Source organism: Littorina saxatilis, linkage group LG14 (assembly GCF_037325665.1).
Source record: "Littorina saxatilis isolate snail1 linkage group LG14, US_GU_Lsax_2.0, whole genome shotgun sequence".
Lineage (NCBI taxonomy): Eukaryota > Metazoa > Mollusca > Gastropoda > Littorinimorpha > Littorinidae > Littorina > Littorina saxatilis.
In genome coordinates, this window is record NC_090258.1 from 5,748,008 (window position 1) to 5,765,322 (window position 17,315).

General features: G+C 40.6%; 2 long non-coding RNA genes across 2 annotated transcripts; one reads left to right on the forward strand and one right to left on the reverse strand.

Annotated features, from left to right (window-relative positions):
* The first annotated feature begins 1,934 nt into the window (after positions 1 to 1,934).
* LOC138946967 (uncharacterized) lies at positions 1,935 to 17,112 on the forward strand. The gene is made up of 3 exons (XR_011449495.1): positions 1,935 to 3,643; positions 4,723 to 4,890; positions 10,758 to 17,112. It is a non-coding gene; the product is annotated as an uncharacterized lncRNA (long non-coding RNA).
* Positions 7,431 to 16,919, reverse strand: LOC138946968 (uncharacterized). The gene is made up of 2 exons (XR_011449496.1): positions 16,794 to 16,919; positions 7,431 to 10,823 (listed from the first exon to the last, which is right to left on the reverse strand). It is a non-coding gene; the product is annotated as an uncharacterized lncRNA (long non-coding RNA).
* Positions 17,113 to 17,315: the final 203 nt, after the last annotated feature.

Genomic DNA, 17,315 nt, shown 5'->3' on the forward strand with positions numbered 1-17,315 from the left:
ACATACACACACACACATACACCACGACCCTCGTTTCGATTCCCCCTCTATGTTAAAACATTTAGTCAAAACTTGACTAAATGTAAAAACCAGGATATCATCATGATGCCTCTTTACAAAAACCAGGTCTAGGAACTCTTCATCTAAAGTCAGTCAGTATTAACCCCCTCAACACAATCCTCATTTTGTCCCATAGTGATTTCTGCCGCCCAAGAACATGTGGTTCTTATCTCACAAGACGGATTTGTGTCTTCCATTGCGAAATTCAGATCTACCCCAACTACGTGCATTGATCTGAGCAATAAAATGTAGATGCAATGATCTGCAAACATCTCCTCAACACAATCTGCATCTTGTCCCATCGTGATTTCTGTCGGCAAAGAACATGTAGTTCTCAACTCACAAGACCGATTTGTCATCTTCTAGTGTGAAATTCAGATCTGCCCCAAGTACGTGCAATAAAATGTAGAATGGATAATCTGAAAAATATTTTCGCATGAACGCTGCCACGTTGTCATCAGTCCGATGTCTTTTATCCAGAGCAGGGATGAACACACTTTTTCATCTGTAGTTTGTTATGTTTATCGGCAGACTGCTTTCCATTACTTGGCTGTTTTAGATTGACTCGTAGGGTTCGTCAGCCAGGCAACAAGTGCTTGTTTACTGACACGTTCTCACGCACGACATGTCGTAAATGCAAGTTCTAATGATTGTTTTTACATTTAGTCAAGTTTTGACTAAATGTTTTAACATCGAGGGGGAATCGAAACGAGGGTCGTGGTGTATGTGTGTGTGTGCGTGCGTGTGTGCGTGCGTGCGTGCGTGTAGAGCGATTCAGACCAAACTACTGGACCGATCTTTATGAAATTTGACATGAGAGTTCCTGGGTATGATATCCCCATACGTTTTTTTCATTTTTTGGATAAATGTCTTTGATGACGTCATATCCGGCTTTTCGTGAAAGTTGAGGCGGCACTGTCACACTCTCATTTTTCAACCAAATTGGTTGAAATTTTGGTCAAGTAGTCTTCGACGAAGTCCGGACTTCGGTATTGCATTTCAGCTTGGTGGCTTAAAAATTAATTAATGACTTTGGTCATTAAAAATCTGAAAATTGTAAAAAAAATTATTTTTTTCTAAAACGATCCAAATTTACGTTCATCTTATTCTCCATCATTTGCTGATTCCAAAAACATATAAATATGTTATATTCGGATTAAAAACAAGCTCTGAAAATTAAATATATAAAAATTATTATCAAAATTAAATTTTTGAAATCAATTCAAAAACACTTTCATCTTATTCCTTGTCGGTTCCTGATTCCAAAAACATATAGATATGATATGTTTGGATTAAAAACACGCTCAGAAAGTTAAAACAAAGAGAGGTACAGAAAAGCGTGCTATCCTTCTCAGCGCAACTACTACCCCGCTCTTCCTGTCAATTTCACTGCCTTTGCCGTGCGCGGTGGACTGACGATGCTACGAGTATACGGTCTTGCTGCGTTGCATTGCGTTCAGTTTCATTCTGTGAGTTCGACAGCTACTTGACTAAATGTTGTATTTTCGCCTTACGCGACTTGTTTTTATTGCACTGATATATCGATAGAGAATGTCGATATTTGTAAACGTCTGCCATTTCCTAATGTTTGTTTCATTATTTTGCATACGGATATGGCTAATAAGTGGATAATCTGTTACGACACGAAACACGTTCTAAATCCGGGAAGGGAGGCTACTCCAACGTACTTTCCAAAGTGTACTCCAGCCTTAAATGTATGGCCAGTTGTGATTGTTTTTACTCTACACAAATTATTTGTGTTACCATCCGCATCCTGTGCACGGCCAGAATCTGATCTCAGACCACCGAGCTTTTACATACAACGAATCCATCCTTTTGTTTGAACACTTACAGCTTACAGCTAGGGAGAATCTTAGCTGCTCTTCATAAGTTCATGGATACAGGTCATTTGTTTTTTTTTCGTTTTATTTTTCATTGTCTTAACTCTTATTCAGAGCTGACATTATTGTTGACTATAACTGTTATGGGAATGATGATAATGATGTTTGGGATTTCTGTTCAAGTTTGAGACTACATGACATTGACAGGGCATCACTCTACCATGTACGCTTACTGTCATATAACTGGGAGACCGGCACGGTTGGCCTAGTGGTAAGGCGTCCGCCCCGTGATCGGGAGGTCGTGGGTTCGAACCCCGGCCGGATCATACCTAAGACTTTAAAATTGGCAATCTAGTGGCTGCTCCGCCTGGCGTCTGGCATTATGGGGTTAGTGCTAGGACTGGTTGGTTTGGTGTCAGAATAATGTGACTGGGTGAGACATGAAGCCTGTGCTGCGACTTCTGTCTTGTGTGTGGCGCACGTTATATGTCAAAGCAGCACCGCCCTGATATGGTCCTTCGTGGTCGGCTGGGCGTTAAGCAAACAAACAAACAAAATATAACTGGGCCAACCAGACTAGAGAACTGCTACACCTGTGGTGTTAGGTCATTACTACATGCAGTATGTAAGAAATGTTAAGTCCTTTGTACTGGAAACTTGCATTCTCCCAGTAAGGTCATATATTGTACTACGTTGCAAGCCCCTGGAGCAATTTTTTTGATTAGTGCTTTTGTGAACAAGAAACAATTAACAAGTGGCTCTATCCCATCTCCCCCCTTTCCCCGTCGCGATATAACCTTGAACGGTTGAAAACGACGTTAAACACCAAAGAAAGAAAGAAAGAATTACTACATGCAGATAGCATAACCTGGGCACCCTCAGTGATATCAATTTTTGAAAACGTTAGAATTGCATAGTGATATATGTATCCTTTTTGAGTCACTTGAGAAAAAGTGACTCTATGTAATCGGTCAGTGTTAGTCTGTCCGGCCGGCCGGCCGTCCGTAGACACCACCTTAACGTTGGACTTTTCTCGGAAACTATCAAAGCGATCGGGCTCATATTTTGTTTAGTCGTGACCTCCAATGACCTCTACACTTTAACGATGGTTTCGTTGACCTTTGACCTTTTTCAAGGTCACAGGTCAGCGTCAAAGGAAAAATTAGACATTTTATATCTTTGACAAAGTTCATCGGATGTGATTGAAACTTTGTAGGATTATTCTTTACATCAAAGTATTTACATCTGTAGCCTTTTACGAACGTTATCAGAAAAACAAGGGAGATAACTAGCCTTTTCTGTTCGGCAACACACAACTTAACGTTGGGCTTTTCTCGGAAACTATAAAAGTGACCGGGCTCAAATTTTATGTGAACGTGACTCATTGTGTTGTGAATAGCAATTTCTTCCTGTCCATCTGATGCCTCATATAATATTCAGAACTGCGAAAGTGACTCGATCGAGCGTTTGCTCTTCTTGTTAAAAAATAAAAGTGAAGATCTCAACACACTTTGTCTTTCTAGTTTTCTCTATTGCATTGATTTGAGAGGAAAATCTGTGTCCTTAGAATTTTTCAACAAGAAAAGCAAATGCTCATTCGACTCGCCTTCGCCATACGTAAAATAAATCAGACAAAATATTGCTGTTTCATACTTTGTCTTATCTTACGTCATAGGTGAGAGAGCTAACAGTACCAATGCGATAGAGGTCCTTCAGGGCACATTGATTATCTTATTGCTCAGGTGAGTAAAAGAAAACATGTCTTAAGTTAAAAGGAGTAATCCACTAGTATTAGGATTCACTGTCAGTCGGTATGTCTGGCCGGACGAATGGCCGGCCGGCTGTGGACAAAAAGCTTAACGTTGAACATTGGGGATTGGGGGTGGCGGTCATAGGTAGTGAAATCCTCCTTTTAAGATTTTCAAAACCCTGAAAAAATCAGGTCTTACAATGGGGGTAAACTTACATAAGTTTATGACCAGAATATCTTAGAAAACAGGGTCTTGAAAATGTCAATAGGTAACATGCGCCTTGAGTCGCCTTGAGATACGTGCGCGATATAAATCCTCGTAAATAAATAAATAAATAAATAAATAAATGTCTTGGGGGGGCGTTGTTGAGTAAGTGATTTTGGTTGTTGGGTTGGTTGTTGGGTAAGTTACCGAAAAATAACTAGCCCTACTCATTTACAGAGAGAAAGAAGCAGAGGGGGGAATCATTTTTGGTAACTTAACCAACAACCAAAATTACTTACCCAACAATGGGCCTGAATCCTCGATAGCTCACAGGTTGATGAGCTAGCGATTGAAAGGTTCCGAACGCTCTAATGTACGAAATGTACATCTCTAGACGAAACAATACAAACATACTGCATTTAAACTAGCAACTACAGGCTTGAACACATTAATCTCCATATAAAATCGATGAGTTTGGTTGTTTTCTAAATTCAAATCTAACGATCAGTGCAGAGAAACTCGCTTTAGATCTCTTGCAAGTGCAAGCAAACTCCCAAGGCAAGTAACTCTCATACTCTGTGAAAGTGTCTGATTTTGCCATTTTTGGGCATTCTTATAACATTTTCAAGACTTTCCAATTGATAAAAACTGATGAAATTATTTGTACTATCACTCTGAAGGGTTTACTTTATGAAGGTATGGTGCTATTAGTAACTTGCTGCTTTTACAAAGAGAAATTATTTTTGGCACAGGCTCAGAGAACATTTATGTTACCTTGAAAATAATACTGCTGATTGTTTCTTGTTAATGTTTTATTTTTCTCCATTGTTTCTTGTTAATGTTTTATTTTTCTCCATCTTTTGTAGCTGCCTGGCATGCCGGTAATGCTGCTGATCCACACAAATGGAAGAGTCTCACTGAACAAAAGGAAGGAAGAGCCTATGCGCCAGGGGTTCAGTTGAGTTGTTGCTCTTCACAAACCTTTCACATGTCTGCACACATTCAAGGCTCATCAACCAGTAAGAATATATATGGTACGTGGTCGAGTCAGTGCTTTTTATTAATTTTAATATTATTGATTCAAACCCCCCAATCCTTCACACACCTTCTCTTGGATTTAAAGCAATTTGTTAAGTATTTTTACTTTCTGAATTTCATCTGTACTTGATGAAAGAACATTTTCTCTCACGTAACATTCAAAAAGAAAACTGAAGTTTGTACAGGGTAACCCCAAAAATGTAACCCATAAAAACAATTCTCATTGTAATAAATTCCACATCTGTCGATCACATATTAGTTCATATTTGGTGTATATTCACTTCAGCTTATGTATGACCTCTCAACAAAGTTGCCAGTTTGTAGGTAAAAGAATGGTAGCCTAAAAGAATCTGACTTTTGTGAGATTTCGGAAAACAAATCTTATTTTGGGGATTGGCTCAACATTACCAGGTTGAAAACTGAGCCTGAGCTATACTAACCGGTTTTAAGCCCTCCAGATTGTTAGTACCGTACTTTCCGGGTCATAAGGCGCGACTTTTTTCCTCGAGTTCGACCCCTGCGTCTTGTATAACGAAGCGTCTAATCCGTTTAAAAAGAAGGGGGTGCGTCTTAGATAACGAAGCGCCTTGTCACCCGGAAAGTACGGTACCTAGTAACCTCTAACCAACTCTAGACAATCAATGACTTGAATGCAGCCGTTACAATTAAGCAGGATCAGGGCATTTGCCTTAGAGGAATGAGTTCATGTCATTGATGAATTTTGCGCGCCATTGCGCAAGTGTAACCTTACAATGAAGGGGGTCATTAAAGTTCAGCAAAAATCTTTATACAGGGTGACCCCCAAAAAATGCAACCCTCAAAAATGTTAATAACTTCTACATCTGTTGACCGAATCACTTCATATTTGAGGGACATACATTTCAGCGTATGCATGACAGTTCCACAAAGTGAAAATTCTATAAATCAAATGGTTTGACTCTTGTGCAATTTAAAAAACAAGTTGCCAAATTCGGGGATTGACTCATTTGTACGAGGTTTGGCATTGAGCGGTAGCCGAACTTGCCCAATTTTTGCCCTCCAAATTGTTACCTTTGGGGTAATTCGTATAACATAGTATACCTTAATCAACATTAGACAATCAGTGACTTAGTTGCAGCAATTACAGGCAGGATCAGGGCATTTCCCATGGATGAAGTGTCACTTCACAACAAAGGGGTTACATTTTCCAGTCATTTTAGTTTGGCAAATATTTTTTATAGTTGTTGTGCATGCACTTTAGTTCGTCTATGACCATTCTACACATCTTTGAGTCTGTAGGTAAAATGGTACGACATGTACCTTTTCTCCAAAATGTGTTCCAAATTACACCTCCGAAATTGTCAATCAGACGACAGTTTTCTTGCTTGGGGAATGCCTTGAGTCTAGTTGTAACTGCTTTCTTCAGGTCACTGATGATCTAAGGGGTGTTTGTGTATACTCGGAAATTCAGATAATCCGAAAGGTTAAGGTCTGGAGGGTTCAGATTAGGTAAGTATTGCTGCCGCTCAATGTCAAACCTTGTTCTGTTGAGTCGATCGCCGAATTCGGTAACCTTTTTTGAAATTGCACAAACGTCAGACCATTTGATCTATATAATTGTCACTTTGTGGAAGGGTCATGCATAGGCTGATATTTATGTCTTCCAAATATAAAGTAATTCGGTCAACAGATGTAGAGTTATTAGCATTCTTTAATTTTAGGGTTGCATTTTTGGTAGTTGTGCATGAATTTAAATTTGTTCATGACCACTCCACAAAGTTTCCTGTCCGAAGGTAAAACAAATGTGTTCCGATTTAAATTATCCATCCTAAATTGTGAATGAAAAGCACTTTCATGTCTAGGGTTTGTCCTGAACCTAGCTATAACTGCTGTTTTTAGGTCACCAATGATCTGGGAAAGGGGGTGTGTGGGTTGTATACCTATAAAAGTGTCAATCAGCGGACTGCATAGCTGAAGTTAATGTACGTTAACCTTCACCAGATCATGCTTTGGACTACACAGTCCGGATTATGTGGGTCGTGTACGACCCATAATTTCCTAAGGATTCAACGTAAAAAGTATGTGTCATACACGACCCACGCCATCTGAATAGGGATAAACAACGTAAAACTCTGAAACTCCTCCTGCATTTACAGGCACTCCCTTCACACACTTTCAGCCCCCACTCTCACTGACCTGGAGAAAGTCCTCAAAAAAATGACCTTGAAAACCTGTGACCTTGACCCTCTTTCCACACAACTCTACTCTGACTGTCTTCCTGACCCCCTCCCTTCTATTCTCAAAATCATCAACACTTCTCTGCAAACAGGCACTGTCCCCAACTCCTTTAAGACTGCTATTGTCAAACCTCTACTCTACTGAAGAAACCATCGCTTGACCCAAACACTCTCAGCAACTACCGCCCTGTCTCAAACCTTTCCTTCATCTCCAAACTCCTGAAACAACTCGACCTCTCACCTTCTTTGCAACAATCTTCTCTCTCCGCTTCAATCTGCCTATCGTCCTCACCACTCCACCGAAACTGCCCTTCTCAAAATCAGGCATGGGAATTGAAAATTGTAAAAAAGGCGGAAAATTTATAACTGAAGACGCGAAGCGTCAAGTCGACGGCGCGAAGCGCCTAGCCTTACTAGGGGGGTCCGGGGGCATGCCCCCCCGGAAATTTTTTTTCTCCAAAGAACCCAGATGGTGCAATCTGGTGTCATCTGAGCTCCAAGTTTGCCATTAAATTCTGTTTTTAGAATCAGAGTTTTTAGTACAAAAATGTACCAAATTTTGCTTACATGTATTATATATGGTTTAAATTTGTAAAAAAATGTATCTGTTGAGACAAACAGGAAAATGTAACTTGTAACACAATCTGTGCAATCTGGTTTACTTTCAAACATAATAGTTCAATAACTGAGGCGGGCGGTAGCAGTGCGTGAACAAAGTACGGAAAGTTTTCGCGGGCTTTTGCGCAAAGGCCAAAGTAACCGGTGCTTTTTTTGTGTGCCTCCCCCCTTTATTTTTTCGGCGGACACTTTTGCATTTTCGGCGGAACAAAAAAAAAATTCGGCGGAAATCCGCCATTCGGCGGACAATTCCCATGCCTGCAAAATCACTAATGATCTTCTCCTTGCCACTGACCAAGCTGAAATCTCTGCCGTCGCCCTACTTGATCTATCAGCGGCCTTTGACACAGTCGACCACAACATCCTCCTTCAACGCCTTCAGCACACCTTTGGTATCCATAGCACAGCTCCTTCTTGGTTCTCTTCTTATCTCACCGACCGCTACCAGACTGTTTCGATTGACAAACTGAAATCTGACCCCATCAGGCTTGAGTGCGGAGTCCCTCGGGGCTCAGTCCTTGGGCCTGTACTATTTACTCTCTACACTCAACCTCTTGACCACATCTTTGACCGACACAACGTTCTCCACCACTCTTTTGCCGACGACTCTCAACTTTACAACAGCTCTTCCCCTGACCAGTCTGAATATCTTCTTTCCTCTATCTCTGACACTATATCACTGACGTGCAGAATTGGATGACAGAAAACAAACTTCAGCTCAATAGCAACAAAACTGAAGCCATTCTAATAGGCACTACATCCAAACTCTCCAAAGCCACGTACTCTCTTCAACTCTCTGACTCTTCTGTCCCGCTGTCTTTTGCTGTCAAAAATATCGGAGTCACTCTAGACAACACCCTTTCCATGAAACAACACATCTCTTCTGTCTCTCGCACCTGCTACTTCCAACTCTGCCGCATCACCACTATCCGCAAGTACCTCACCACAGATGCTACCGCCAAACTGGTCACTTCCACCATTCTCTCACGTCTTGACTATTGTAACTCTCTCTTGACTGGTCTTACCTCTTCTTCTATCTCTCGTCTCCAACGCATTCAAAATAGCTCTGCCCGTCTTGTCTTACGAAAGAAAAAGAGAGACCATATCACCCCCCTCCTAAATCAGCTCCACTGGTTGCCCGTTCCTGCCCGTATCACATACAAAATCAACACTCTCACCTACAAATGCCTCCATGGTCTCGCCCCTGCCTATCTCTCCGACTCTCTCTCTCTATATGTCCCTTCACGAGCACTCAGATCATCTGCCGACTCCCTTAAGCTCAACATCCCCCACACCAAACTCAAAACAGCAGGTCAATGCTCATTTTCTTTCCAAGCACCTAGCCAATGGAACACACTACCTCTCCCCCTCCGTCAACAACAGTCCCTCGAATCATTCAAATCTGCACTCAAGACATTCCTTTTTTCCAAATAATCCATGCATTCTACACTGCCCACCCCCATCCCACCCTGAATAACTGTACATATTTAATGGTTGATGGTGTGTGTGTGTTAATGACTTTAAGTCTCCGTGTGTGTGAATGAGTGTATGTGCGCCTTCGGTCGCCTGTTGGTGAGACATGTGCGCGTTACAAATATTCGTATTATTATTATTATTATATGAGTGTGCATGAGTTGTTAATGCGAAAGAATGTGTATGAGTGCGCCTTGAGTCGCCTTGTGGTGAGATATGTGCGCGTTATAAATTCTCGTATTATTATTATTAAAATTCCTTACCATATGGGTCGTCCACGACCAACATCATCCGGACTGTGTAGTTCAAATTGCGTCATCGTTTATTTGTTTGTTTAGATTAGAAAGATAGTCTTTCAAAAGTTGGGCAATGGGAAGGTCGCATGGTGATTGGAGATTACATGAAATCTCAATTAAAGGCTGCCATACTCGTAGCGTTCATTAATTAATTCATATTGTTTACATGTGCCAATAATGTTATAAAACTGTATCTAAGGGGATATAATAACGATTGGCTGTAGCTTTCAAACACAGAAAAAATTATTTCAGTATTGCAAAGTGGTGTTGATAGTGTCAAATGTAAACAGAACAGTCTCAAATGCCATCTTTGGTTTACGAAACGTCACGAAGTGAGGTCAACGGTCTAAAAGTAGCCCAAGTCTTGGAGAACTGTTGCTAAACAATGCAATAAATAGTTATTTCTCGTAATTGGTGAGGACTTCAAACCTAAAACTTTGCAGGAAGCTTAATTTATACAACCCCGCAACAATGGGAAAAGCCCTGGATGTAATTAAACTAATCAAATAGGACTATGTCAGCCTTTAAAAACTCCAAATAGTTTCAGAGATATAAATACGATTTTGTGAGGCTCTGGGTCGTCCACGACCCACGAAGCAGGGTGAAGGTTAGTATGAAGTAATTTGGTCAAAAGATGCAGAAGTTATTAGCAATTTCAAGACAAAAAGCACAGACAGAAAGAAATCAAATGCACTTTTAACATAGCATCGAATGTAAAAAGAGATAAAATAAAAAAGACGACAATTTTGTCAGTACATTTTTTTCTCTCCATCCAAATAAAACAAAAATAATGTCACTGTGGAAAGAAGTGCAGATGATTACCATAACTGAACAAATGAGAAAGCAGTTAAAGATCTCCGGGGCAGAACAAAAAATAGCATACATCCCATCCAGAGAAGTGTTAGAACTGAACAAAACATTGCATAAGCCAACTTCAGCCAGATACAAAAACAATAAGTAAAGACGAAAACGCCTGATAAGAATTAACTTTTAAACCTTTAAATTTATCAAAAAAAATATTGAAACAATTGCCTATGATTACAAACAAGTTTCATATGATCATTAAAAAAATTCACAGGAAATTTAAATACTGTATCAATGTGTAGGTTATCAAGTGCTATATCTGAAAACCATGTTCGATTTGTGTAATGTCTTCCTTTGACAATGGCAGACAGCACTCTTTGCTCTTGGTTGCAAAATAAGATTTCACTGATTTTACTGAAACAAATTTGTGATTTTTGTGATCTTTTTGTTCTTCAGGAATCCAAGGCGCTGGTATTGGATGACAGCCTCCTCTCAGTTTCAAACACCCAGAAAAGATGTGCCCTGAAAGAAGAAGAGGAGTGAGAGTACACCAGCACATTGCACACGTACATGAGCTGCTGAAAGGGAAAGACACTTTATTTTGTGGATGTATGGCTGCTCGCCTATAGCGTAGTTGAGAATGTACACAACCAGATATATTCCCAACCCTTCGGTTGGGTAAACTCACTTCCCCGCTGGATATAATTATTACAATTATTACTTGTTGGAATTTTGGATTTAAGCTGAGATCTCTCTATGACTATCGGGGGGGGGGGGGGGGGGGGGGGAGGAGGTTAAGTAACTGAGAATGTCGCAACAGGATCTAACCACTTCATCATTGAACCAGTTGTAAAATAATCAAAAAGTTGTTGGATTTATATTTATCATGGTTTCCTGGAGCAACCCTTTATTCCTCTGTCCATGTGCTGCGCTGCTCACAAGTAAATGTAACAATTTCTTCTGCAGCTGTCTCTTCGTTCGTGTTACTGCGAAGAGTTGTGGACAAATTTAGTTAAATATCTTCTCATTTACGTGTTACTGCGAAGAGTTGTGGACAAATTTAGTTAAATATCTTCTCATTTACGTGTTACTGCGAAGAGTTGTGGACAAATTTAGTTAAATATCTTCTCATTTACTTTTTGGAATTAGAGCAATCATATGACACCAATCCTAAGCATTATAATCATGAGGGCGGATACACAAGCACTGTGCAGAATACCATGAAATGTGTTTGTGAAATAACAGCTAGGAATTACAAAGGTCATTTTTGTAGTGCATACAAGTTACAACGGAATTTTAATAAGAGAATAATCTGTCACTTTCCTCAATGCATGTACACTCTTCAAAAAAAGTTAAGGATCGGTTGAAAAAACTGATCTAATTATAAAACATTGTCAAAAAATTAAACATCGACATAATAATTAAAAGATTAATGTGTTTGAATTAACAAATGAACAATGAGTCTTGACTTACAATTTTGTTTGGCAGGCAGAGTTATTTCCCTTTGTGGGACTTCTCAAAAGCTGCATTTTGGAAGAAAAAGGGTGTTTTGTATAGCTCCATGAAATTTGAGGAACGCATGCCAGGGCAAAAGGTTGTGATGCACGTGCTACAACAGGGTCCTGGCTATGAACATCGCTCACCAGCTTGTGTTTAAAGGTTGACACGCTGACACAATTATGCACAGTAGCAACATGCCCCCACGAAGAAAACTGAGCGATTTGGATAGAGGAAGGGCAATAGGATGGCTACAAGACGGTGTTGCTGCCAGGCAAGTGGCTCAGAGGCTTGCAGTGGCTCCCTCTGTCATCATCAGACTAAAACAGAGATTCCACGCAACTGGAAGAGTGCAGGAGCGACAACGTTCTGGTCGGCCCAGATCGAGACACCACACAAAGAGAGGATCGCTTCATTCAGAGGCAGGCCATGCAACAAAGAATGGCTACGGCAAACAACATTAGGCAACGCCTACAAGCTACCACCAACACTGTTGTTAGTGGGGCGGGGATGTAGCTCTGTCTGTAGCGCGCTGGATTTGTATCCAGTTGGCCGCTGTCAGCATGTGTTCGTCCCCACGTTCGGCGAGAGATTCATTTCTCAGAGTCAACTTTGTATGCAGACTCTCCTCGGTGTCCGAACACCCCCATGTGTACACGCAAGCACAAGACCAAGTGCGCACGAAAAAGATCCTGTAATCCATGTCAGAGTTCGGTGGGTTATAGAAACACAAAAATACCAAGCATGCTTCCTCTGAAAGCGGCGTATGGCTGCCTAAATGGCGGGGTAAAAACGGTCATGCACGTAAAAGCCGTGGGAGTTTCAGCCCATAAACAGAAAAAAAAAACAAGAAAAAAAACCTGTTGTTAGTGGTCAGACGATCCGAAACCGCTTACACAACTTTGGCTTGGGTGCAAGGAGTCCAGTCCGAGGAACAACCCTGACTGCTAATCATAGACCAGCTCGCTGAGCCTTGTGCACTCAACATGTGAGGTGGCAACGTCAGCAGTGGGCTCAGGTGTTGTGTACAGATGAGTCCCGCTTTTGCTTGGAACCTGCTGATGGTCGCATCCGAGTGTGGAGGCGTCGCGGAGAGCGCTTTTCAGAAGGCGCTGTTCTGGAACGACAGCGTTTTGGCGGAGGCTCTGTGATGGTCTGGGGAGGGATCAGCACACGTCTAAGGACACCTCTGTACCATGTAGTGGGCAACTTGACCGGTGTCCGCTACCAGAATGAGATCCTGCAACCCCTAGTCGTTCCAGTCCTCCAAGCGATCGGCCCTCTTGCGATTCTTCAGGATGACAACGCACCTCCCCATCGCTCTGCAGCAGTAAACACCTTCATCTAGCAGGCCAGGGTCAACAGGATGCTGTGGCCAGCCAACAGCCCGGACCTGAACCCCATAGAGCACATGTGGAACGAACTTTGTCGTCGGGTACAGCAACATCACCCTCCTCCTGCCAATCTGGGTCAACTGCTGCAATGGCTCCAGCAGGAGTGGAATGGAGTTCCCAGAGCATTCATATGCAACCTGATCCACTCCATGCGCCAACGATGTGTTGAATGCCTGACACACAACGGAGGGCACACTGATTCACATTGTTGTACCACTCTAGGTAAATTGTGGCGGCTGCGTTCGATCTTTGCTTTGTTTGTCATTACTCCTTGATTGTTCAATTATATAATTTTTAAAAAAAGAAAGAATTCGGTCTTGTCTGTTTTGTGTGGTGTGCTTGTCAAAAAGTGATCCTTAACTTTTTTTAAAGAGTGTATATGTAAATCTATTAGATAATGTATTGCAGTGATCAAAAAGATGCGTGTGGGTGTTGTCTCCCCTTATTGGAAAGAATTTGCTCACTTAGGCGTGGCTGGTTAAGACACTGAAAATGCCTTGTAGTGATAGTGGTCCTTTTTACATTTAGTCAAGTTATGACTAAATGTTTTAACCCTTACACTGGTGATATTCTGTAACACATGTTACATAGCCACTGGTGAATTAACAGAGAGAAAAATATCAAAAAAACGGTCATTTAGGTTTTCGCATCCATGGGAGGTAATCGGAACCAACCAAACAGACTCAGCCAGTAGCGCGACATATGTCGTGACAACCAGGTGACAGTATACGTAAAGTAGCACGACATATGTCGCGACAACCAGCCTAAGGGTTAACATTGAGGGGTGAATCGAGACGAGGGTCGTGGTGTATGTGTGTGTGCGTGCGTGTAGAGCGATTCAGACCAAACTACTGGACCGATCTTTATGAAATTTGACATGAGAGTTCCTGGGTATGATATCCCCATACGTTTTTTTCATTTTTTTGATAAATGTCTTTGATGACGTCATATCCGGCTTTTCGTGAAAGTTGAGGCGGCACTGTCACGCCCTCATTTTTTAACCAAATTGGTTGAAATTTTGGTCAAGTAATCTTCGACGAAGCCCGGACTTCGGTATTGCATTTCAGCTTGGTGGCTTAAAATTTAATAAATGACTTTGGTCATTAAAAATCTGAAAATAATTGTAAAAAATAAATATAAAACTATCCAAATTTACGTTCATCTTATTCTCCATCATTTGCTGATTCCAAAAACATATACATATGTTATATTTGGATTAAAAACAAGCTCTGAAAATTAAATATATAAAAATTATTATCAAAAATTGTTTTTCGAAATCAATTTAAAAACACTTTCATCTTATTCCTTGTCGGTTTCTGATTCCAAAAACATATAGATATGATATGTTTGGATTCAAAACACGCTCAGAAAGTTAAAACGAAGAGAGGTACAGAAAAGCGTGCTATCCTTCTCAGCGCAACTACTACCCCGCTCTTCTTGTCAATTTCACTGCCTTCGCCATGAGCGGTGGACTGACGATGCTACGGTCTTGCTGAAACATTGCATTGCATTCAGTTTCATTCTGTGAGTTCGACAGCTACTTGACTAAGTGTTGTATTTTCGCCTTACGCGACTTGTTTTTTTATATAAAAGAATCTGTCACAGGATAGTCTTACAGAGAGAGTACAGCTTTATTGATCTTGTGAAGTTTGAAGGTACAAATTAGGAGATAATAAACTGAAGGAGCAATGATACACAGGGGATAACTTGTCCAAAGCGAATAGGGCAGCAGAATGCAGGGAGAGAATACAAATATGAACCTTAGAAACATTCCAACAGTAATTGGACACTCCATTCAAACACAAACATTCTCAGAAATAGTGAAACATAAATGTTTGTGGATACATGTTCTTTTTGAACCAAGTTACGCACAGGAAGAGCATGCTTGATCCATTATTGGATTGGTCAAAACTGTGTACATTTGGTCAGAAGTAGGTGTCTGTCAAAGTCTCAGTGTTGTATTTACATTGATTTAAATGATTTATATTAAATGGTTAATTGACGAGCGCAGTGGCCTAGTGGATAAGCCATCGGCCTCCTAGTCCTATACGGAAGGTCACAGTTACGAATCCAAGCTCCCGCTCCTGGTGGGTGGAGGCTGGAGATTTTTGTTTTTATCTCTCAGGTCAACTTATGTGCAGACCTGCTTGTGCCTTATTCCCCTGTGTGTGTCCATCCAAAACAACAAGCACAAGAACGAGTGCGCATGGAAAAAATCCTGTAATCCATATTAGAGTTTGGTGGGTTATAGAAACATGAAAATAACCAGCATGCCTCCCCCAAAAGCGGCAAATGGCTGCCTGAATGGTGGGGTCAAAACGGTCGTACATGTAAAAACCCACTTGTGCAAAAGCATGAGTGAACATGGGAGTTTCTGTCCATGAACGAAGAAGAAGAAGATGAAATGGTTATTTGATCACACTGCAGATGGTTTGTGTTTCGAAGTCATAGATCAATACTATGCCTGGGCTTCATTTGTTCTGAGGGCTAAAGACATATATTTGGTGGTTGACCTTTTACCTTTATAGTACTGAGGGTTATACAGACATTGTCATTGATTTAGTGGTTGACCCTTTACCCTTTCCTCTTACTCACAAAAAATGTGGGCAATCAAAATTTGAGAATGTGATTTCCTAATTTGTCTAATCTCAGGGCCACCAAGCTGTGTATAAATACAGCTTTTTGATTTGTTCCACTTTCAAGGGGCCGGGGGCGCAACTTCAAACAATCACTCGGAGAATTAATTTGAGGGTGCTATCTACAACCTGCTAGCTCTCAAAGCCAATAAGGCAAGAATATATCTTGGGAACAGTCTCAGTAGAGAAAAATTAAAATTCACAGGGACAAGCTGCTGTTCCTGCCAGTAGACATAATTATACAGTCTCATATAATTTTTAACTGTGTTCGTTTTGTACCAATGGTTTCCATAGGTTTTACATATCCATTTCCATATCCATAGAATATCTTATTTATACCCTCTTGATTATATGGGGGATATTGCAGCTAAAGAACCTGCTGCAAGAATCAACCCCAACTTATAATCAACCCCCAGACACTCTTTTTCTTCTTCTTCTTCTTCGTTCTTGGGCTTAGACTCCCACGTTCTCTCATGTTTTTAGCACGAGTGGGTTTTTACCTGTATGACTATTTTTACCCCGCCATTCAGGCAACATAAAGCCCTTTGCTACTTACCATTGACTGAAGACAAATCGTCTGCAAATTGATCAACTGATTAGTGTTACATATATGACCATAACAGAATTACCTAAACATTTCCACACAGTATTTTTGATCAGACTCTTTATTTGTCTAAATTTACAGTTTCAACCATTCGAGCAAGCAATTCCTGTCTCTTTGATTCTATAAATGATTTAAGGACACATCCACAACATATTTGCATTGGACTATTGTTGAGGAAAATGTGTGTTTGGATCAAGTCTGAACTTACTGTTTCAGTTTATGTTTTGTTCGCTGAAATATATCTTATATATATTATATATATTAAACCATCACAATGATACGCGTCTGACAAAAAAGCAAAGCGAATCATTTCAGACTGCAGATTATCACTCATGGACTCTCAATTTTTGTGTGTGTTTACCCAAAAATCAATGTGTTCAGCAAGGCAGCATAAGGAACATGTAGGGCAGGATTGGTATACTTCAGCGAAGATTTCAGCTGTTCTGCCATCAGTTCTCCATGGCTGCACTCTCCATGGTCAGGTTGCACACCTCTTGAGCAAATCTGGGCAAATATTCACATTTATTATCATTGAACTATCATGATTCACACGACTTAGTATTATTTTTTTAATGTGTACCTATTTTTACATGTATCTGTTTAGTGAGATGGTGGGCAAATGTATAATTTGTATGTGTAGTCTTTAACAAAAATGTCATGGAATAAACCTAATATTTGTTTGCCTGGTTGTCTCTGTGTGTGTCTGCATTGTGTTTGTAAAATCAGTTTCTATGGCAATGCGTTAAATACATTTAATTCACTTACTTAAATAAATAATTCTTTTATTACCTGAACCAACGCCCCCAAAAAGGTCATCTGATGATTTGTGCCAGTCTGCTATACATGTTAGTTGGTATGCTTTTTTGTTTTGTTTTTTGGGTGT